We start from the raw sequence: 22,889 nt of genomic DNA on the forward strand, positions 1-22,889 counted from the left end.
TTGCAGAATCACATTGGTCATGCAGTCACATATATACATAAAGTAATAATTTTTTGTCTGTTTTATTCTCCTATCATTCCTATCCCCATATCCACTCCCCTCGCCTCCCCTTCACTTCTCTCTACCTAATCTAAGGTAGCACTATTCTTCTCTAGTGTACCCCGCATTGTTGTGAATTGCATCCACATATAAAATAAAATATTTAGCCTTTGTTTTTTTGGGGGGATTGGCTTATTTCGTTTAGCATGATATTCTCCAACTCCATACATTTACTGGCAAATGCCATAATTTCACTGTTCTTTAAAGGTGAATAATATTCCATTTGCCCAGTGCATTTTATTTTCATTTTGAAACAGGGTCTGCTTAGAGCCTTACTAAACGGCTGAGGGTGACTTTGAATTTGCAATCCTCCTACTTCAGCTTTCTGAGTGGCAGGGATTACAGGTGTGCGCTACTGAGCCTAGCAAAGCTCTTCTTAAGAAGACAGGTTTTCTTTTCTATTTGGTTTGTAATGGTAAACACTTTATTTTGGCCTCTAAACAATTTTTGTGATATTCCAAATGGAATACTTACTAACTCTGCTTTGCAACCTCTATTCTTTTATGGAAATCTCAAACTGAATTTGGCATGTGTTCCTTGTATAGCTACAGCTCATCCTTATTTTGCCATCCTTATGATATTTTAGTGTTATTCTATTTACTAACCATGTGATCTAGAGCTACACTGTACTGATGTGCAGCAGAGGGATAGGAGGGTCTGAATCTATAAGTATTATTCTTTTCAATCCATTTGCCCTAGGTTGATTTCACCCTTGTGTTTGTGTTTGGGGTTTTGGTGGGTACAATTTTCTAAAATGTAAGATGGCGATATATAGCAGAAATCTAGTGGGGGAAGGAAACTTTCAATAAGTCACAGTTTCTCTGAGTATCTCCTTATTTATAAAACTAAATTATGTGCTGAGGCTGTAACTCAGTGGTAGAGCACTTGCCTAGCAAGTGTGAGGCACTGGGTTCAATTCACAGCACCACATAAAAATAAATAAAAGGTATTGTAGCCATCTACAATTAAAAAAGATATTTAAAAAAAAAAACTGAATTATTGGGCCAGGGTTATGGCTCAGTGGTAGAGCACTTGCCTAGCATGTGTGAGGCACGGCACTGGGTTTGATTCCCAGCACCACACATAAATAAATGAACAAAATAAAAGAACATCTAAAAAAAATATTTTTAAAAACACTGAATTATTTACAGTCTCAGGAGGTTGTCCAGAGGGTCAAATTAGATTATACACATGGAGGTGCTTTATGAACAATGTGTTATCAACATTTAATAATAAAAATTGATAAATCCTTTTATACCCTTGGCTTCCTTTCTTTCCAGTCTTTTGGCATGCCGTGGAAGTTCAAGGACAAAACTATACAGTTGAGCACACCCAGTTCAATTTTTGTAAAGTGTTTTGAAATCCCTGCATGAAAGCAATTGCCTAAGGAAGAAGGTGCAACTTCCTGTATATGACACTCATGTCTTAAATTTGGGATTTGCAGTTAATATGGTTCTTTTTGGCATCCAGTCTGGTGCTTTGTTTCATTTATTTTTGGGAGTACTTCGTTGGCAATCTAAAGGATTTTAGTCTAGATCGGTCACCTTTAAATGTACCAAGATCTCAAGGACCTCTTTACATTCACATGAAAAAGACTCTGTCCCATGTTAGTAATTATTTTTCAAGCCAGGAACTGTATAGTCAAATTTTCTTTGGCCCAGGTCATTAATTCATGGAGTCATAGAAGGCCCATTCTGAAAGAGTTTTTAGCTATTATTAGTCCAAATCTTCTCTTTTTACATACTTGAAAATTCAGGGTTGGAGAGTTTAAGTGATTTGTCCAAAGCAAGAGGGGTAGGACTAGGCTTGAACTCTATTCTCCTGCTTTGTCATCTAATTTTTTTTTCATAAAGTTCATTGCAAAGATACCATAAAACCATAGAATCCAAGAGGACTCTGAAGCATGTTTTTGAAGTTAAGAGAAAGCTGAGGTCTTACAGGTGACAGGAACGACTTTGGGATTCTCTTGCTCAGCCTGGCTAAGCGTTTGGTCCCCACCTGCTTCTCTCCCACAACCTCAGCTTCTCTGCCTAGCTCCGCCCCTTTCAGGTGGCACACCACTTCCTGGTTAGCCCGCCCGTCAGTCCGCCCGCCCTCCCTCCAAGCGGAACCAAAGTGCGTCGTCTCCGGGGTAGTCCGGATATTTCTTGCTCAGACTCATCTCAGCGGTGACTCGGCAGCCGCGTCTAGCGTCATCAGTGACAGCCCCGACCCTTGCTACGCTTTGCGTCGCTCTGCCAGGAGCAGTCGCCTCCTCGTTGGCAAATAGTCCTCGGCGGGGTCCGAGTTCTTGGGTAATCCGAGGGGGGGAGGCCCGAGGAGTTGCAGTCAGAGGGCGCAGGATTGACAAGGAGAGAGAGATAGGGACCGAAGTTATTGAGGTAGTGTGGGAAGTTAGTTAAAAACCCCCTTCCTCCTAAGAATCCCTCCGCCTGCAGTAGCGGTGGTGAGGCCGAGGGAGCCGCCATTTTGGATGTTCGGTTCCTGCTGCCACTGCTGCCGCCGCCCCCGAAGCTGCTGGTTTCATTCGAGGTTTCGGGCCGGTGAGTGTCACTCGCGGCGCTAAGAGCGTATTGTTTCTTTTGCCCTGCCGCTGCCGCGGGCGTATGGCCGGAAGCTTCCTGTCAGTCCCAGGGGTCCGGTCCTAGCCTGTGGGGGGCGAGAAGAGAGGACAGAGGTTGGGCCAGGAGGGGCCGGGAGCTCCAGGGGTTGCTCCGACTTCCTCAGGGCCGACCCTGAGGCCTCAGACCCGGAGGTTCCGCGCGCAGCAGCGTTCCTTGCTGTGGCGTTGCCGGGCCAGGGCAGGCCTCCTTGAACTCATTGACTTTCTCAGGCTGCGATCCTCCTCTGAAAGCTTATTCAGGGAGCCCAGGAATTAGCGGGGCGGGCCCCACCCCCGCGTGTCCTCTCGCAGCCACGTATCAGAGTTCTTGTAGCTGGTGCTCGGGTCAGGTCTCGGAACTCTCGGCATGGCCACATGCTGAGTTAATCGCGGTCTGTCGGTGCTACGCCGTCCTCTCGGAGCCGGACCTCGGCTTCGCCTCCCTCTATCCTTTCCACTAACTTCTTCCCCAGTTTACCGCCTTAAAACAAAAAACAAAACAAAACAAAAAAACTAACTCCCCTGCGACTACGCTGTTCACCCTTCTCTCAAACTCCCCGTCCTGCGGACGTCAGTTTCTAGTGACTCTCCCGATCTTCCTGATTGCCTGAGAGAGTCAGGTTGGTTACGCTTCCCTGTGAGGTCTCGGGGAGGCGAGCCGTGGACCCGCTCGCTCCGGTGCACTTGGGCAGTAATGGTTTATAAAGCAGATTACATGGCTTTTGGGGGAAAGGAGCTGTCAAATGTTTTCTTTTCTGTGGATTTTCTTTCTGTACCGACCACTAAGCTTTTTCGTACTAATTGACAGTTTTATATGTTCGGCGTGTATCCCTGAGTATGGAAGTTGTGAAGAATATTAATCTCACGTAAATAGTAACTTTTTTGGGTTACTGTAGGGATTAGTTAATAGACGAGAGGACTGAGTAATTTCTTAGTGGTCTTAATTTTCAGATATTTGTACAGTAATGGTCTTGGCTGACCGATTCTAAAAAATACACGTATTGACGTCATGTATTGGTTTTTCGTGGGGTGGTTACATTTCAAGTAATTAATTCCAACTATTCTCCATTAGTACTTGTCAGATTATATACACCTTAACTTTTGGTTTGGAAAACATGACTCCTCAAGGTACCCATAATCCCATCACTTTTATTTTGTTCTTAAAGTATGTTTGCAGTCTAGCATGGTTGAATAAAAAGCATTTCACAATAATCGACTGATTATTTCCTACATTTCAGGTTAGGTGAGTGTGATTGAATCACCTGTATTTCATCTCAGCCTGAATTTTTGCCGCTTATTAGAGATCACAGTGAAGTGACTATTGCAATTTAAATTTGTAACGAAAACTGAGTCAAATCTTCTAATAATTTTCATTATTCTTATAAAGTGAGAGTATAGATAATCCCTTTATGGGTCATATGATGTCTTGGAAGGCGGAATATTTTCAGCATAAATATTTCGTGTTTTTGGTATCTGTTTAAGCGAGCCTTCAAATATGTATATTATTATTAGATACTAGTGAGTATTGCCAGTGTATTAACTCTGAAACTGCAGTTTTCCCTTTTGCTTTAAAAGAACGGTCAAATCCTGAGTACTTATGAACTACTCACTCATTTACTATTTCCTTCTAGTACTAATGAAATGTTCTGAATAACACTTTTCAAACAAGGTATTGTAAGAGCTGTCAGGTGGTTATTTAACTCAGTTCATGTTATAGAATAATGTACTAGTATGTAAAAGCCATTCGTAGGTACTTTGACGTTTACTTTGAGAAAGTATCTTTTTGCCTTAACAAATTAATAGCAAAGTTCTGTTTAGTGCATTATTGATTGATCAGCTCATGTGGATGTCTAACTTTGTCTAAATTTGTTGGGAATTGCATGTACAATTAAAATTAGTGTTCAGGAGACTTCCATTCATTTTCTTTTTATTTATTTATTTTTAATTAATTTTTATTGTAGGTTGTTCAAAACATTACATAGTTCTTGATATATCATATTTCACACTTTGATTCAAGTGGGATATGAACTCCCATTTTTACCCCATATACAGATTGCAGAATCACTTCAGTTGCACAACCATTGATTTACATATTGCCATTCTGGAGTCTGTTGTATTCTGCTGCCTTTCCTATCCTCTACTATCCCCCCTCCCCCCTCCCCTCCCCTCTTCTCTCTCTACCCCCTCTACTGTAATTCATTTCTCCCCCTTATATTTTCCCTCCTTTCCCCTCACTTCCTCTTGTATGTAATTTTGTATAACCCTGAGGGTCTCCTTCCATTTACATGCAATTTCCCTTCTCTCTCCCTTTCCCTCCCACCTCTCATCCCTGTTTAATGTTAATCTTCTTCTCATGCTCTTCTTCCCTACTCTGTTCTTAGTTACTCTCCTTATATCAAAGAAGACATTTGGCATTTGTTTTTAAGGGATTGGCTAGCTTCACTTAGCATAATCTGCTCTAATGCTATCCATTTCCCTCCAAATTCTATGATTTTGTCATTTCTTAATGCAGAGTAATACTCCATTGTGTATAAATGCCATTTTCTTTTGGGAGCACTTACTTGTTCTTGATCCTATCTCTTTTACTCACAGCAATTGTGCATATGATGGTGAATTTCAAAGTGAAACTGTAAAGTACACAATTGCCAGTGATGCCTTGGTAATATTTCATTGGAGTGTTAATTTTTTTTTTTTTAGTTGTTGATAGACTTTATTTTATTTATTCATATGCAGTGCTGAGAATCGAACCCAGTGCTTCACACATGCCAGACAGGTGTGCAACTGCTGAGCCCCAGCCCCAGCCCATTAATTTTTAAAAAGGAGTTTTCAAAGTCAGTGATGGGCAAACAAAACCAAACCCCAAGTTTAATGAATCCTAAAAACTATGCAGTTTTAACAAGTTGAATGTTTTCAAAGGATATGTTTATTTGTACCTGGGATTGAACTCAGTGGCAATCGATCATTGAACCACATCCCTAGCCCTATTTTGTATTTTATTTAGAGATAGGGTCTTATGAGTTGCTTAGAGGCTCGCTTTTTCTGAGGCTGGCTTTGAACCTGTGATACTCTTCCCTCAGCCTCCTGAGCTGCTGGAATTACAGGTGACTGCACCTGGCTCAAAGGATTTTTATTATTATTATTTTTAAATATATATATTTTTAGTTGTTGATGGACTTTTATTTATTTATATGTGGTGCTGAGAATCGAATCCAGTGCCTCACACATGTTAGGCAAGTTCTGTACCACTGAGCTATGACCCCAGCCCCTCAAAGGATTATTTTTAATTAAGGAAATTGACTTGGGAGTCCACATATCAAAATGGATTGTTCCAATGCTTAATCCCTTTATTTGCATTTGATGGGGATGTTTAAAATTTGTGTATACAGCAGGATTTAATATCACAACATTACAACTCTTTTCTTTAGATTTAGCTTAGAAAAATCTAAAAATATTAGCTTTCCTCAGATATCAGAAACTTGTTTAGCTGTTTTAGGTGTTTGTAATTTAATTTTTCACTGCTTTATGAATTTTCAGCTCTTGATTTTGGTTTTCTTTCATCTCATTCATTTTCTTATGCAGGATAATATTTATAAAGTAGCAAGGAATTTTAATAATTTTTTTTTAAAGAGAGAAGAGAGAAGAGAGAGAGAGAGAATTTTAATATTTATTTTTTAGTTCTCGGCAGACACAACATCTTTGTTTTGCATGTGGTGCTGAGGATTGAACCCGGGCCGCACACATGCCAGGCAAGCGCGCTACCGCTTGAGCCACATCCCCAGCCCGTAGCAAGGAATTTTAAAATCAAGAGAAAATATTGATTTATATAATCTCATGTTTCATGGTTTATAAGTTTTGAAAATCATTATCTTTTTAAAAATGTATTAGATTTTTTCCAGGTATCTTTTTGTGTATAAATTTTATTTGACTGAAGTCAGGAAAGGGAAAAGAGCCTTCATTTCTACTTTGAAAATGTGAATTTATTTTCTTCACTGAAGGAGTAACACAAAACACTTAATTTGCCATGAGTTCTGGTTACTAGAACAAACCTGTCAAAGTTTGAAGGGTCCAGAAGTGGGTGTTGGGGGAATCAGCTCACAAACTTGTTGAGTGAACATTAGCTAACACTTTAGTATAAAAGGGCAAGGTTTAGGTTAAGATGGTTGAAATGAAAAATGCTTTTTCATTAAGTACTTGGAAGTTTTGCCTTTGTTTTTTAATTCAGACCATTGGATAAATAAAATTAGTGTTATAAATGTTAATGAAAAATAGACTTAGGAAAAATCATAGTGTTTTAAAAGATGGAGAAAATATATGTGATCCTTGTACTCTGAATAATTAAAGATACCTTAAAGACAAGTAGTTTTTACCCCTTTTCTTTATTGTTAATGGCACAGTAGTCTCTGTGCAACGTGCTAGGCGTTTGCTTTGCTTTGTTATATCTTTTTGTACTCCTATAGTACTGGGCATCAGTACTGTGCTCAGGCTTTTCAGCTAGTCAGGTTTCAAGGTTAATACTGTGGATTTCTGGGATAAGCAAATTTGAGAAAGATGTGATCTGAGATCTTTGGAACTATGAAATCACTTTTTGCCCTCTTTATACAATGTTTGTATATAATGAATATATTATATACATTAATTGGTTATAAGAGCTAATTTTTGTAAATGATTATATAACTGTACAACAAACAAAGCTTCATTAGTGCTTTTACAACTCAGGTTAGTGAAGCTATTTCCTAAATCTCACTTGAGAAATTGTGCAGTTTCAAGAGGAAGAAAAGAAAGAGAAGCTATTTTTTAAATTTCTTTAAAAAAATCTGTGTGAAAGATTTGATTCCTTCCTACATGTTTAAAAATATTTGTTTATTTTTTAGTTGTAGTTGCATACAATATCTTTATTTATACGTGGCGCTGAGGATCGAACCCAGGGCCTCACACAAGCTAGGTGAGCACTCTACCACCGAGCCACAACTCCAGCCCCCCCTTCCTACATTTTGAAAAAATTTAAAACATAGTTGTTTTAAAATATGATAAAAATACTGGTTTGAGATGATTGGTTGGGGGAAAACTAACTGAAAATAATTAGGTATACTGTGTAGAGTTAATTGAATCTTTGTAAATATTAGGTTTTGATATGGTTGTTGAAGGGAAAGAACTTTATTGTAAGAATTATTTTTTTTCTAGTAGTACCCAGTATATGTGATTTTTAAGTGAATATTTTGCTGAGCATGGGGATGCATACACGTAATTTCAGTGACTCCGAAGGGTGAAGCAATCTCATTCCAGTTCAATCTCAGCAACATAGTGAGACCCTCTCCCAAAATACAAAGGGGCAGGGATGTGGCTTAGTGGTTAAGTGCTCCTTGGTTCAATTCCTGATAAGCCCCCACTCCTCCAAAAAAAATGTATTTTTTTCCCCACTAGTGAGAGTTTGAGTTTGAATTGTGCTTAGAAACCTCTTCCATGGTGAAAGCTTAATATGTGGTGGTGATTATTTAAGAAAGTAGAATGAGGAAGTAGCTTGCACTTTGCTATTACTAACATTTGGTTATATTATTTTTATTTACACACACTGAACTTTTTGCTATTCCTTGATTATTCTTTCATTCTCATTGTTCATGTTCTGCCTATATCTGGAATGCTTATCTTTCTATTTTTCTTTTCCTCTCTACCCTCTGGGTACAGGAGTGTAGTACTTTTTTCTCCAGGCAACCCTGGCAAAGGGGCGGAGCAGTTTTTGAGTACTATTTGAATTGTCCGTTCTTTTTTTTCCCCACCAGCTTCTGAAGAACTAGAACTGTCAAATTTATGGTATTCCTATACACTGCACAGTGCCTGACACTTAAGGGTCACCTTGCAGAATAGATAAGTGAAAATAATGTGGAAAAATTATTCAGGTACTCTGACAGATAAATTGGTCCATGATAGAGTCTCAAGCAGTCAGGTTCCTGATTGAGTTATGAGAATCAATTGTAGGTCATTTGCGAGTGGCTCGTAGAGTTGATGTCAGTTAAGTTTGTTTTTTGGTTTAGAAAATATTTCTTTTTTTGGGTGGGGGGTACTGGGGATTGAACTCAGGGGCATTTGACCACTGAGCCACATCCCCAGCCCTATTTTATTTAAGGGTCTCACTAAGTTGCTTAGTGCCTCACTTTTGCTAATGCTGTTTTTATCTATCTATCTATCTATCTATCTATATATAAAATATATAATTTTAGTTTTTGGTGAACACAACATCTTTATTTTATTTTTTATGTGGTGCTGAGGATCAAACCCACGGTCTCGCACATGTAGGCGAGCGCTCTATCGCTGAGCCACAACCTCAGCCCCAATAGTGCTGGTTTTGAACCTGCCTCTACCTCTGAGCCTCTGAGATTACAGGCATGCGCCACTGTGCCTGATTTATCTTCTTAGTTTTGAAAATTTTAGGGTATAAATAGATGTTAGTCTTTTCTATTTGTGATTCCATCAGTGAAAGCTTCAGGTGGCTTACAAGAAATCTGTTTTTTTCATTATCTTTGAATATATATTATGTAATTCATTATGCTGAGGAAACTAATAATAAGTTGGGAACTTACAACTTTTTCCCTACAATGGTACTTGAGTGATTTGTTACTGAGTCCCCTTCTTATGTTTGAATAATTTATTTTTATCATTCTGATATTTAAAACAATTTTTAAATTCATGTTTTGTTTATTTTTTGGTACCAGGGATTTAACCCAGGGGCACTTAACACGGAACCACATCCCTAACCCTTTTTTATGTTTAATTTAAAGATAGGGTCTCATCGAGTTGCTTAGGGCCTTGCTAAATTGCCAAAGCTGGCTTTGTACTTGTGATCTTCCTGCTTCAGTCTCCTGAGCTGCTGAGATTCACAGGTGTGTGCCACTGTGTCAGGCTTCATTTTTTAAATCTATAAAATAATATAATAATTGTAATTGTTCATTGTAATAAGTAAAAAAAAAAAAAAAACACCTGAAGATTTTATTAATTTCCTTCAATCATTTTCATTATTGCTCTTAAACCAATTTACCCAGATTATGGGCATCCTTCAGTGTTTCTCTCCATGATATATTGTTGTATATTCTGTACTAATATAAATGTGTGTATATAGGAATTCTTTTTTACAAAAGAGAGATCAAATTATATTACTGTATACTAAACCTTTCTTGATGTGTTATGGTCAGTAAATATAATTCTACCTTTTTTTTTTTTTTTTAGAGAATTTTTTAATATTTACTTTTTAGTTTTTGGCGGACACAACATTTTTCTTTGTATGTGGTGCTGAGGATCAAACCTGGGCCGCACACATGCCAGGCGAGTGCGCTACCACTTGAGCTACATGCCCAGCCCCAATATAATTCTACCTTGATATGTTAAACTGTCCTAATATGATTTATAGCATGGATGTACCATAACTTGTTCAACTATTTTCCTGTGGACATTTAGATTGTTTGCAGATTTATGTCACTGTACATAGTGCTTCAATAAATATACTCATGCATGTTACCTTATTTGCTGATACTTTCATTTCTACAGACTAGAATCTACAAAGTGGGATTTCAGGATTAACAGAAATATATTTTAAATGTATTATTTTCAGATGATTCTTGAAATAGATTGTCATAATTTCCACCTTCACTAGCAGTGAGTTCTCTGTATCATCACACCACTACATGTAAATATTTGATTTAATTTTTACTAGTCTGCTAGATGACAAATGTTGCTTCAGTTTTGTCTTTTTTTTTAAAAAAAAATTTGTAGTTGTAGATGCACGGAATGCTTTTATTTTATTTGTTTATTTTTATGTGGTACTGAGGAGTGAACCCAGTGTCTCACCCAAGCTAGGCAAGCGCTCTACCACTGAGCTACAGCCCCAGCCCCTCAGTTTTGTCTTAATTTCAGTTTTACTGGGGCTAGCCTCTTTTGATATGCTTATTGGCTATTTGGATTTTCTTTATTGAGAATTGTCTGTTCAGGTCCTTGGTTCGTTTCTTTTTGAAGTTATTTCTGTCTCTTCTTTTTTTGTGGAGGGTACTGGGGGTTAAACCCAGGGGCCCTTAACCACTGAACTGTATCCCCAGGCCTTTTTATTTAATTTGAGACAAGGTCTTCCTCTCAAATTAAATAAAAAGGCTCTTTTTGAGCTTCTATTTGTGATTCACTTGAGCTTGCAGTCCTCCTGGCTTAGTCTCCCCATTGCATGCTCCACTGCCATTGTCTTTTTTTTCCTTTTATCTCTTTGGAGCACCTTATGGAATATTGTCATATGGCACATGTATTATCTTTTTAAATTTGTTCTAATTAGTTATATATTACAGTAGAATGCATTTTGACCCATCATACAAAAATGGAGTATTGCTGGGATTCAGTTCTCGAGACTAAAAGGCTCAGGGGTTACTCAGTTGAACTGGGCTAACTGGGCTGCACAAAATAACCACACAAGAGACACAAATACCTTTTTCTTTGGGGTTGCTGTGATGGCTCCTCTGACCTTAAGGGTCTGCAGGAAGAGAGAGAGTGAGAGCATTCACTGACCCCTTTTATTGAGGAGAAGCTATTCAAATGAGGCAAGGGGTCAGGTTTCAGGGGGCTGAGTCTATCTTCATGATGTCCACTGTCAGCAGGTTGACTGACACCTGGGTAGGCCACACCTAAGGCACAGTAAGAGAAGGGGACAAACACAAGGCACTTCCATGGAAGATTCTATCCTAAACAGGGCAAGGGGTTATATTACAAAGGAACAGGTGAGCATAGCTTCACCCATGGGGCTGTAGCAAGACACACCCATGCATGAGACACTTACCCTCAAACCCAAGAAAGGTGGGGAAAGCTCTGCCACATTTCTGTGGCACCTCAGCACCCAGCCGGGGAGTGTGACCCAGTCACGTTCAAGGTTGGTCTCCCACAGAGTATAACTGTATTGTCTTTCATTTTTCTTTTGATCTTGTATTAGATGTTTTAAAGTAGTCATATATACCCCTCTTTTCCTTTATGACTTCTGAAACTGTGCTACTTAGGAGAGTCTCTTCCATACCAAGAATATACAAATGTTGCCTTAAATATTCTTTTTAACCATGGGGTTTAAAAAAATAAACAGTATATTTATTCATCAGGAGTTAACATTTACATGGTATGAGGCAAGGAGTCTCTTACATGATTTAGCTTTATATAGACAGGCTGCTATGCCAAGACTAAACAAACCATTCTCCTCAGTGAATTAAATGCCACTTGTTATATGCTGTGTTTCCATGTATGTTTGTTCTTTTTAGTTTTGTTTTTCTCATCCTGTACCCTTGTTTTACTGTTTTAAAATAATTTTAAAATTATTACTTATTTATTTTTATGGTGTTGCGGATGGAACCAGGGTCTCTTGCATGTGAGGCAAATGCACTACCACTGAGCAACACCCCCAGTCCTTGTTATTTTTTTTTAATATTTATTTATTTTTTACGTGTAGATGGACACAACACAATGCCTTTATTTATTTATTTTTTTTTAAAGAGAGAGTGAGGGGGGGAGAGAGAGAGAGAGAATTTTAATATTTATTTTTTAGTCATCGGCGGACACAACATCTTTGTTTGTATGTGGTGCTGAGGATCGAACCCGGGCCGCACGCATGCCGGGCAAGCGCGCTACCACTTGAGCCACATCCCCAGCCCCAATGCCTTTATTTTTAATGTGGTGCTGAGGATTGAACCTGGGTGCTGCCCGTGCTGGGCAAGCGCTCTACCGCTGAGCCACAATCCCAGCCCCGCATTCCTTGTTTTGATATAATAAATTTGTAGAAAGTTACTTTTTGTTAAGAAAAGCTTCCATCAAGCCAGGCGCTGTGGGCTCATCTGTAATCTCAGCATTTTGGGAGGCTAAAGCTGGAGAACTGTAAACTCAAGCCTAGTTTGGGCAGCTTAGTGAGACCCTATCTCAAAATAAAAAGGGGTGGAGATGTAGCTGAGTGTAGAGAACCCGTGGGTTCAGTACTGAAAAAACCAACCAACCAAATACCCCCCCCTCCAAAAAATAACTATCACTGTAGTTTTTCGTTTTTGACTATTCTTAAGTATTCATTCTTGTATATATATTGATTGAAAATAATGTTTTTGAGTTCTGAAAAATCTCAAAGCTCACTGCTTGTGATTATGCTGTATTTATACATTAATTTTTGGAGGTTAACGAAGATAATTTTTCTTTTTATGGGGGTGTCTTCAAAGACTTTCAATACATGTTTTATATATTTCATAATTTTTTGTATAATTCCTTCTTATTAAATTTTTCTAGGTACTTTATTTTGACAACTGTTGTTAATATAACTTTCCCCTTTATTTCTAATTAGTTAATATCAGAAATGTGATTTTTTTCTTTTTGTTGGGTGTGCTAGATAAGTACTGTCACTGAGTGACATCTTAATTCTAAAAATGAATATTATACTGTCCTTGTTTTCTGTGGACAACCTTTCCCCAACCCCTGTGTATCCAGAATTAACAGATTTTAGAAAGTCTTTTGAGATGAATGACATTGTTTCATAGTTTATGATTTTGCTTTAATTCTTATGGTTTTTGATAGTTTGTTTGAATTTTTAAAGCAAGTTTTATTACGTAAGTTATATATGTTCATTACTTGAAAGATGTCAGAAAATATGGAGAGTTTTAAAAGGCATTTGAGTTCTGAAAATCAACTGTAATGCACCAATAAACACAGATAACCCTCCACATTTACTAGACCCTTTGGGTCTTTACAAAACTTAAATTTTTTGAGAAGTTGATGGCACTTCTTAAGTTTAGGACATCTTTTGTGATAACATTAGGGTTGGAAGAGTGAAAAATTTCTTTCTTTCTTTCTTTTTTTTTTTTTTTTAAAGAGAGAGTGAGAGAGTGAGAGAGGAGAGAGAGAGAGAATTTTAATATTTATTTTTTAAATTATCGGCGGATACAACATCTTTGTTTTGTATGTGGTGCTGAGGATCGAACCCGGGCCGCACGCATGCCAGGCGAGCGCGCTACTGCTTGAGCCATATCCCCAGCCCGAAGAATTTCTTTCTTAATGTCAAATTAGATGTTTATCTTGTTTGCTTATCATTTTCTTGGCTTTATTGCTTTTTATGCATCTTAAGACTGTTGGATCATTCAGTAGCATGTTTGCATTTACATGTATCTTATTTTTTAATAAGTTTTGGTGAATTTTGTTGATGAATAATTAAACATAAAAGTAATTACTGTGGCAATTTAGGGAGAATTGAACTTAAGACCTCTTAGAGGAACGCCAGCTGGCTGCCTAGAGATGTGTGGTTGGTATCTCCCTGTGATCACACATCCTGAAGCCTATTCTATAGTCTTGAAAGTCCAGAAGTTCCATTTTAATAGTTAACTTAGGGATGTTTCAGACCACTGAAAACTTGCTGTTTTGTGGTTAAGAATAATAGTATTTTAAAAAATATTTATATTTTAGTTATTGGTGGACATAATATCTTTATTTTATTTTTATGTGGTGCTAAGGATTGAACCCAGTGTCTCACACATGGTAGGTCAGTGCTCTGCCTCTGAGCCACAACCCCAGCCCCAGAATAATAGTATTTTAATTCACAAGAGGGCTTCGTTTTTACTTATGTCTGCTTTCCATAGCACACTGTTCCTTGTATGGAGGTGTTGGAAGTTGAGGTCCTGGAGATAGTATGAATAATCAGAAAGTTGTACTGTGAACCTGAAGCTAAAGCATATAAAGTTGGTTGATCTTGAGTGTTTTATCATTCTAGACTATGGCTAAACCTGATGTAAGAACTATCCTTGTGGTCTGGGGAGTGGCTCAAGTGGGGCGCTGGGTTCGATCCTCAGCACCACATAAAAATGAAATAAAGATGTTGTGTTCACCGAAAATGAAAAATAAATAAATAAATTCTCTTTCTATCTCTTTCTTCTTAAATAAATAAATAAAGAACTATCCTTGTGCCACAGTGGTGCCTACCTCTCCAGTGAACAAAATATTTATTCCCAGATTTAGGCTGTTGTTCAAATAGTAGTATGCTAACATTGCTCTCCATCTTTTTTGCTCTGTGGACCATTTCCCTTCTGTTAACAAATTTCTTCATACTGAGGAAATGTGTGCATCTTCCTCATTCCCCACTCTACTCTTTGCGAACCCCAACCCCCACAAAGACAGTGAAGGGGGGGAAACTGTTAGTTTAATGATAACCATTATCTAAAAGCATAGTATTTTGTAAATTATAAATGTGTTAAAGCAAATTGGATATTCATGTGAATAAAAATCTGTTATAGGGGTTCTGTGTGGCTCATGATATAAAAATACAGGCCATGTGGAGACTGCAGGAAGGAAAGCCGGTAACTTCTTTGAAGGATTCTGCCTACCATTAACTTAGGTTGTCTCTTGAATTTTCTCAGCCATATTTATAAATCTATGACCGAATATTACAGAATATTGTCAGTGGCAAAAATTGAAGTTGAATTCCTTTAGTTGAGTCCTTTTTTCATCATTGTTTAGCAAGAAAGATGCTTTTAATGTTGAAATTACTTTTTGAATTCGTTTTTGAATTTAGAACTCAAATGCTTTTAGGTTTAGAGGTGACCTCACAGCACCAGGAACTCTTTTTTTGGTTTTGTGTTCATGGCTGTTGGCTGTCAGGAGCTCAGAGCTCAGAGCATGTGGAGTTCTGAATTAGACAGTTATCTGGGTCAGGTACAATAGAGCATTGGGGTGAGTCTTGTCTGATTTTTGCCATAGCTGTTGGTGAGTAGCCAGTACAGCTTTACTTGATTTTCTTTAGTTAGGACTCTTTTAGCATTTTGGATTAATAAATATAGTATTTATTGAGTTTCTGCTGTATAGGTAAGGAGGATACCAGAATGAAAAGACAAGGATCTATACTTGGGGAACTTACATGAGTGAGAAAATGAGTATTTCAAAGAAAAAAGGCAGTCATGGCCTAAGAATAGTATTACTCTAATAAGGGACATCTTTATGAAAATTTTTGTATGAGGGATCTAACCAAGTGATACTTAATCACTGAGCCACATCCCAACCTTTTTTAAATATTTTATTTTGAGACAGGGTCTTGCTAAATTGCTTGGGGCCTCGCTAAGTTGCTGAGGCTGGCTTTGAACTCCTCCCTCAGCCTCCTGAGTCACTGGGATTACAAACATGCTCCACTGTGGAAAATCTTTATCCTAAAGGTATTTGTATAGATTTAAAAAAATTTTTTTTTGTTTAGTTGTAGATGGATATAGTATCTTTATTTATTTATATGTGGTGCTGAGGATTGAACCCAATGCCTCACAGGTACAAGGCAGGCACTCTACCACTGAGCCATAGCCCCAGCCTCTTGTATAGATTTTGGAAAATAGCCATACCTTCCATTTTGAGTATAAATTTAGGAGAATTTAAATATATGCAATGAGAGTTTTTCTACTTTTTAATTTTTTCTTAGTATTTGTAATTCTAATTACTATTTCAGTATTTAAAGTAATTTCATTTAGTTTAAGCACTAAAACCTAATTAAAAAAATTTTTTTGTAGTTGTAGATTAACAGAATGCCTTTATTTTATTTATTTTTATGTGGTGCTAAGGATCAAACCCAGTGCCTCACACATGCTAGACAAGTGCTCTGCCACTGAGCTACAGTCCCAGCCCAAAACATAATTTTATTTAACTATTTTGCATAGAAATTTTTCTAAAATGAATTTTTTTGGGGGGGGGCACTAGGGATTGAACCCAGGGACACTTACCACTGAGCTACATCCCAGGCCCACTTTATTTTAAAAAAATATTTATTTAGATGCAGGACCTTGCTAAATTGCTTGGGGCCTTGCTAAGTTGAGGCTGGCTTTGAACTTGCTGTCCTCCTGCTTCAGTCTCCCAAATTGCCGGGATTATAGGCATGGGCCACTGTGCCCAGCCTATAAATCAGTGTGAAACTGAATTTTACATTTTCTTTTTCCCTTTGTAGTTTCTTTTCTTTTTTTTTGGTACTGGGAATTGAACCCAGAGGTACTTTACCCCAGAGCCACATCTCCAGCCCTTTAATTTATTATTCTGAGATAGGGTTTTTGAGTTGCTTAGGGCTTTGCTAAATTGCCCAGGCTGGTCTCAAATTGTTATCCACCTGCTGCAGCCTCCCAGGTCACTAGGATTACAAATGTGCGCACTGTGCCGAGCATTTTCATCATTGTTTATCGTATAACCATTAATGAAAGTTGAAATAAGTTTATCCATAATCTTTTTGCCTTAACAAATCAGATTTTTTAATCTTTCTATGTTTCGTTTTTGTCCTTATTCTGAGTATTTTTACTTTTTATTATTTGTTTTTAGAAATAAGACAAAGAGGATTACTGTTGTTATAAATATTGTTGTTGTTATTATGGTTCTGGGGATTGAATGCAGGACCTGACATTTGCTAGGCCAGTGTTCTGTCTCTCAGCTGCATCAATACTTTTTTAAAAAAACTTAATTTTGTTTTGATAAGATTTTATTATATAGCTGAGGAGTCTTGAACTTGTGATCCTTCTGTATTGGCCTCCTGAGTAACTTGGGATTATAGATGTGCATCAGTGCATCTGGCAAAAATATTTTTGATAAAGTGTGCAAGCCATAATAAAAAATATGGATCAGTTAGACATTGACCATTGAAATATTAAATGTAAATGTTTAGATATAAATGGAGAAATTAACAGAAACACATGACATCTTTCTTAGTCTTTGGGTCATGTAGTTAAATTGTCAAGGCATAAAATATTTGAACTACACTCTTTTTTTTTTGATACTGGCGATTAAACCTGGGGTACTACCAAGCTACATTTCTACCTATCTATCTATCTATCTATCTATTTATTTATTTATTTTCAGGCAGGGTCACAATGAGTTGCTTAGGGCCTCACTGAGTTGCTGAGACTGTCCTTGAACTTGCAGTCCTCCTGTTTAGCCTCGTGAGCTTCTGGGATTACAGATGTTGACCACTGTGCCTGGCTTGAATTACACAATTTGTGTAAATTGATTACCGTAGATACAATTATGTATTTGGGTTTTCCTCCTCTGCATTAAATGTTAACTGTTAATCGTATTTTAACAATTTCCTGATGAATTGAAGTCTTAATTCTAACAACTACATTATGGTTCTCTTTGTGATTTATTGGTGCTCTTTGAACCTTAGGAGGAATTGAATGTTTTTTTGCTAGCCCACTAAATATCCTCAGACTATCTATATTATTTTTATTAGTGCATTATAGTTTTACATAATAGGGGGCTTCATTTTGACTTATTCATAGATGCATGTTCAGACTGTATTTTTAAAATGCTTGTTTCTGCTCTATAGGTTTTTATTTATTTGTTTTTGCTGCTGTTTTTGTTACTTCCTTAGCTATTAGGTGACATTTTTAATTATTTAAGTGTCCTTTCTGAAAGCAATATCTATATTCTGGCCCCACTTTCCTTTCCAATTTTCTAATTTGTAGTTTCTTTTCTAGAACAAACTGAAAGAGAACCTCTATTTGGAGTAAAATAGGTGTTTTAGTTTGCTGATGTGATCATCTCTATATTGGCTACTTGAGATCATAAAAATGTGATCTATATACTTGAGTCATTGCTATATATATGAGCATATATATGTAGCGTATATATATATGTATATATATTCATATACCATTTTTTTAAAAAGGATTGTTATTTATGATAGGTGTCGTATGTTAAGAAATCATTGGTTTTTTTATTTTTATAGTTTTGGTTGTGGGGATTGAGCCCAGGGCCTTGAGCATGCTAGGTGCAATATCACTGATTCCTCAGCCCCTCATGGCTTTTTTTTTTTGTATTTTGCAAAACAAGTAAACCCCCCCCCCCAAAAAAAAAAAAATCCTCAAACTACCAGCAAAAGCAAGTAGGTGATGTTTTCCAGATTATGTGGTCTACATCCATTTACATAGATTAGGTGTTTGAATTTAATATGAAATATTCAGATATAAACATGGAGAATAATAATAAACATTTATTATTAAGTCATCCACTATCAGGTGTAAGAAATAAAACATTACCAGTGTCCTGTATCTCGCTTTGTCCTGATCATATTCCCTTCTCTTCTAGATGTGCCACTGTGTTGGGTTTTGCCATGAATGTTTTTATTCCCTTCTGTTCTTTTCTCTAAGGAATATTTTCTTTGGGGCTGGGGTTATGGATCAGCGGTCGAGTGATTGCCTAGCACGTGTGAGGCATTGGGTTTGATCCTCAGCACTGCATAAAAATAAATAAATAAATAAAATAAAGGTATTGTGTTCATCTACAACTAAATTAAAAAAATGTTCTTTTAAATATTTATAAGCAATACTGTATATTTTTCTGCAGTTGCTTTTTGCTCAAGATAACTTATCTGGGGATAGTTTAGCCAACATAATGGACAATATCTGTTTAGTGCTTAACTATGTGTTAGGCACTGTGTTGAATTTTACGTGTATTATTGAATTATTTTCTTGCATTATAACTCAATTATTGAATTCTTTTTTCTTATTTTTAATTTTTTTTTAGTTATACATGGATACAATATCTTCATTTATTTTTATGTGGTGCTGAGGATTGAATCCAGTGCCTCACATATGCGAGGCAAGCTCTCCACCACTGAGCCACAACCCCAGCCCCAATTATTTTTTTCTTTTCTATTATAAATTATTTTGTATTTTGTATTGGGGATTGAGCTCCCAGGGGTGCTTTCCTACTGAGCTACATCCCCAGACCATTTTATTCTGAGTTAGAGTCTTCCTAAATTGCTGAAGCTGTCCATGAACTTGGGTGATCTTTTTGCCTCAATTTCCTGAGTTGCTGGGATTACAGATGTGAGCCATTCCTGTTTTATTATTATTCTTCTTTTTTTAATATTTAGTTGTAGTTGGTCGTAATAACTTTATTTAATTATTTATTTTTCTATGTGGTGCTGTAACCCAGTGCCTCACATGCTAGGCAAGCTCTCTACCACTGAGCCACAACCCCAGCCCCGTTTTATTCTTACTGAATTCTTTTTTTTTTTTTTTAAAGGGAGAGAGAGGTAGAGAGAGGTAGAGAGAGAGAATTTTAATATTCATTTTTTAGCTATCAGCGGGCACAACATCTTTGTTTTGTATGTGGTTCTGAGGATCGAACCCGGGCCGCACGCACTCCAGGCGAGCGTGCCACCGCTTGAGCCACATCCCCAGCCCCCTTACTGAATTCTTGTAACAACACTTTGAAATAGGTACTCTTCCTATTTGACAGATGAGAAAAACAGAAGGTCTGAGAGGTTCAGTCATTTACTGAAGGATATAGAGCTAGCAAGTGGTGGAGCAGGGATTCAAGCCCAGGTGATTTTTACCAAAGGATTATCATGTTTAGCTGTCAGCCCACATCACTTGTCTCAATTCTGAGTTTAAAAGACAAAATCAGCAACACTGAGAATTAGGAGTTTTTTTGTACTTCTTTTGGTTTAAAATCTGACTTACAAGAATCTGTTTGTAAACAAGTGCTGTGGCACATACTTGTAATCCAGCCACTTGGGATGCTGAGGCAGAAGGATGGCAAATTTGAGGCCAGCCTGTGTAATTTAATGAGATCTTGTCTCTAAAAAATAAAGTGCTGGTGTGTAATTTAGTGGTAGAGTGCCCTTGTATCAAATTCCTAGCACCAAAACAAAGCAAAAACTATTTGTAGTATTTCTTTCAGTTTTAACTATTCATATTGGTTGCTGCGGAAATATCATTTGATAATTAAAGTGCTGTTTTAGACACAGTGGGCCAGTTATGCTATGTATAGTATATATCCTGTGTTACCTTTATTAAATTTGAAAAATTCTGAATTCTGCCTTAAAGGTTTTTAGAGGAGAGATTGTAGACTTGTACTAGTCTGAAGAGCTCTTTCTAGAATTGGGATTTGAGTTGTTGAGTTGATCCAAAAAGCAGTCAATTTCACAACAGAAAAAAGGTCATATATTAAACTAGCTTGGCCAGGACAAAAAGTTGACTTATAAATGTAAGTTTTTTTTTTTTTGGCTATTGATCAGCAGTTTCTGTTTCTTTTTATCATAAGACTGGAATTGTAAGACCCTGTTTTTTTCACTAGACTTTTGAGTTCTTAAGCCCTTACCAGTTCCCAGTACCTAGTGGAATGTCTGGCATTGACAAAAAGGCTCAGCACTCATTTGTTGAATTTTTTCACTGTGACCAATATACCGAACAGAACTTAGAGGAGAAAAGGTTTCAGTCAGTTCTTGCCTAACAATATGCCTATATCTTAATATACCACTACATATAACAAGATTTTTCAAGATTTTGTAGTGAAGTGTCATTTCACTAATGGTTAAAATAGACCTTTAAGCATGTTAGAACAATTATAACTCTCATTAGTCCCAGGTATATATTTTGTTTATAAGGGGCACTTGATCACTTAGCCACATTCCCTAGCTCTGTTTTGCATTTTATTTAGAGACTGGGTCTCAATTGCTTAGCACCTCACTGTTGCTAAGGGTGGCTTTGAACTCGATATTCTCCTGTCTCAGCCTCCTGAGCCCCTGGGATTATAGGCATGTGCCACCATGCCTGGACAGGTATATATTTTATAACTTATCAGGACATACTTATTTAGTTGAAGGGATTTTAATGTTTACTTTTTTTTTTTTGTATTATGGATTTAACCAGGAGCACTCTACCATTGAACTTCATCCTAGCTCCTTTTAAAATTTTTACTTTGAGAAAGGATATTACTACTGAGTAAAATTCCTTTGTGTATATATGCCACACTTTTTTTTTTTTTTTTTATCCATTCATCTAATGAAGGGCATCTAGGTTGGTTCCATAGTTAGCTATTGTGAATTGTGCTGCTATAAACATTGATTTGGCTGTATCCCTGTAGTATGTTGATTTTAAGTCCTTTGGGTATAGGCCGAGGAGTGGGATAGCTGGGTCAAGTGGTGGTTCCATTCCCAGATTTCCAAGGAATCTCCATCCTGCTTTCCATATTGGCTACACCAATTTGCAGTCCCACCAGCAGTGTATGAGTGTCCCTTTTCCCCCACATCCTTGCCAACATTTATTCATGGCATTTGCAGGTAAATGGGTAGCATCGGAGAAGATAATGCTAAGTGAAGTTAGCCAATTCCCCAAAAAAACAAATGCCGAATGTTTTCTCTGATATAAGGAGGCTGATTCATAGTGGGGTAGGGAGGAGGAGCATGGGAGGAATAGACAAACTCTAGTTAGGGCAGAAGGGTGGGAGGGAAAAGAAAGGGGCAGGGGTTTAGCAAGGATGGTGGAATGTAATGGACATCATTATCCAGAGTACATGTATGAAGACAGGAATTGGTGTCAACATACTTTTTATACAACCAGAGATATGAAAAACTGCTGTATATGGGTAATAAGAATTGTAATGCATTTCACTGTCATTTATTTAAAAAAAATAAATAAAAAGAAAAAAGAAAGGATATTACTAAATTGCTTTGCTGATACTGACCTTGAATTTGTAATCTTTCTACTCAGTCTCCTAAATTATTGGGATTACAGGTGTGCATCATTGAGCCTGGCTTAATGTTTACTTTTTAAAGGACTTCAATTAGTAAATTAAGATATAGTTAATTTGTTTTTTTCTGGGTTCAGTTATGAGTTCGAACAAATGTATGGATTTATGTAATCACAATTAGGACACTCTATTCCACCATCTCAAAAAATGTTTTTCTTGTGGTTCGTTTTCAGTCACTGGTCATGTTTTTGTCATTATAATTTTGTCTTTCCAAAACTGTCATAGAAATCAGGAGTGGTTGCGCATGCCTCTAATCCTAGCTATTGAGAAGGCTGAGACAGGATGAGTACAGGCCAGTGTAGGCAACTTTTTTTTTTTTTTTCTGATGTTAGTGTAGGCAACTTAGCAGGACCCTGTGTCAAAATAAAATAATAAGAATTGGGGTTGTAGCTCTGTTGTAAAGTGCTTTCTTAGCCTACTCTACTACCTGGGTTCAGTTACCAGTACTGGGTGGGAGTTGGAGAATAGCTTCTAAATGGAATCATTTATAATCATTGATAGCTCCCCTGCTGCCACTACACCCACTGGGGATTGAATTCACTTAGCTGCATCCCCAGCCCTTTTTATTTTTTATTTTGAGACAGGGTCTTGCTAAGTTGCCAAGCCTGGCCTGGAATTTGTGATCCTCCTGCCTCAGCTTCCTGGGTAGCTGGAATTACAA

General features: G+C 37.3%; 1 protein-coding gene across 1 annotated transcript in view; it reads left to right on the forward strand.

Annotated features, from left to right (window-relative positions):
* The first annotated feature begins 2,286 nt into the window (after window positions 1-2,286).
* Ap1g1 (adaptor related protein complex 1 subunit gamma 1) overlaps window positions 2,287-22,889 on the forward strand; it is an 83,931-nt gene continuing 63,328 nt past the window's right edge. The window contains exon 1 of the mRNA XM_076837431.2: window positions 2,287-2,642. The gene's annotated coding sequence lies outside the window, so the exon portion shown is untranslated. The remainder of the gene's footprint in view (window positions 2,643-22,889) is intronic.

This window comes from Callospermophilus lateralis, chromosome 18 (genome assembly GCF_048772815.1).
Source record: "Callospermophilus lateralis isolate mCalLat2 chromosome 18, mCalLat2.hap1, whole genome shotgun sequence".
NCBI classification, from domain to species: Eukaryota; Metazoa; Chordata; class Mammalia; order Rodentia; family Sciuridae; genus Callospermophilus; species Callospermophilus lateralis.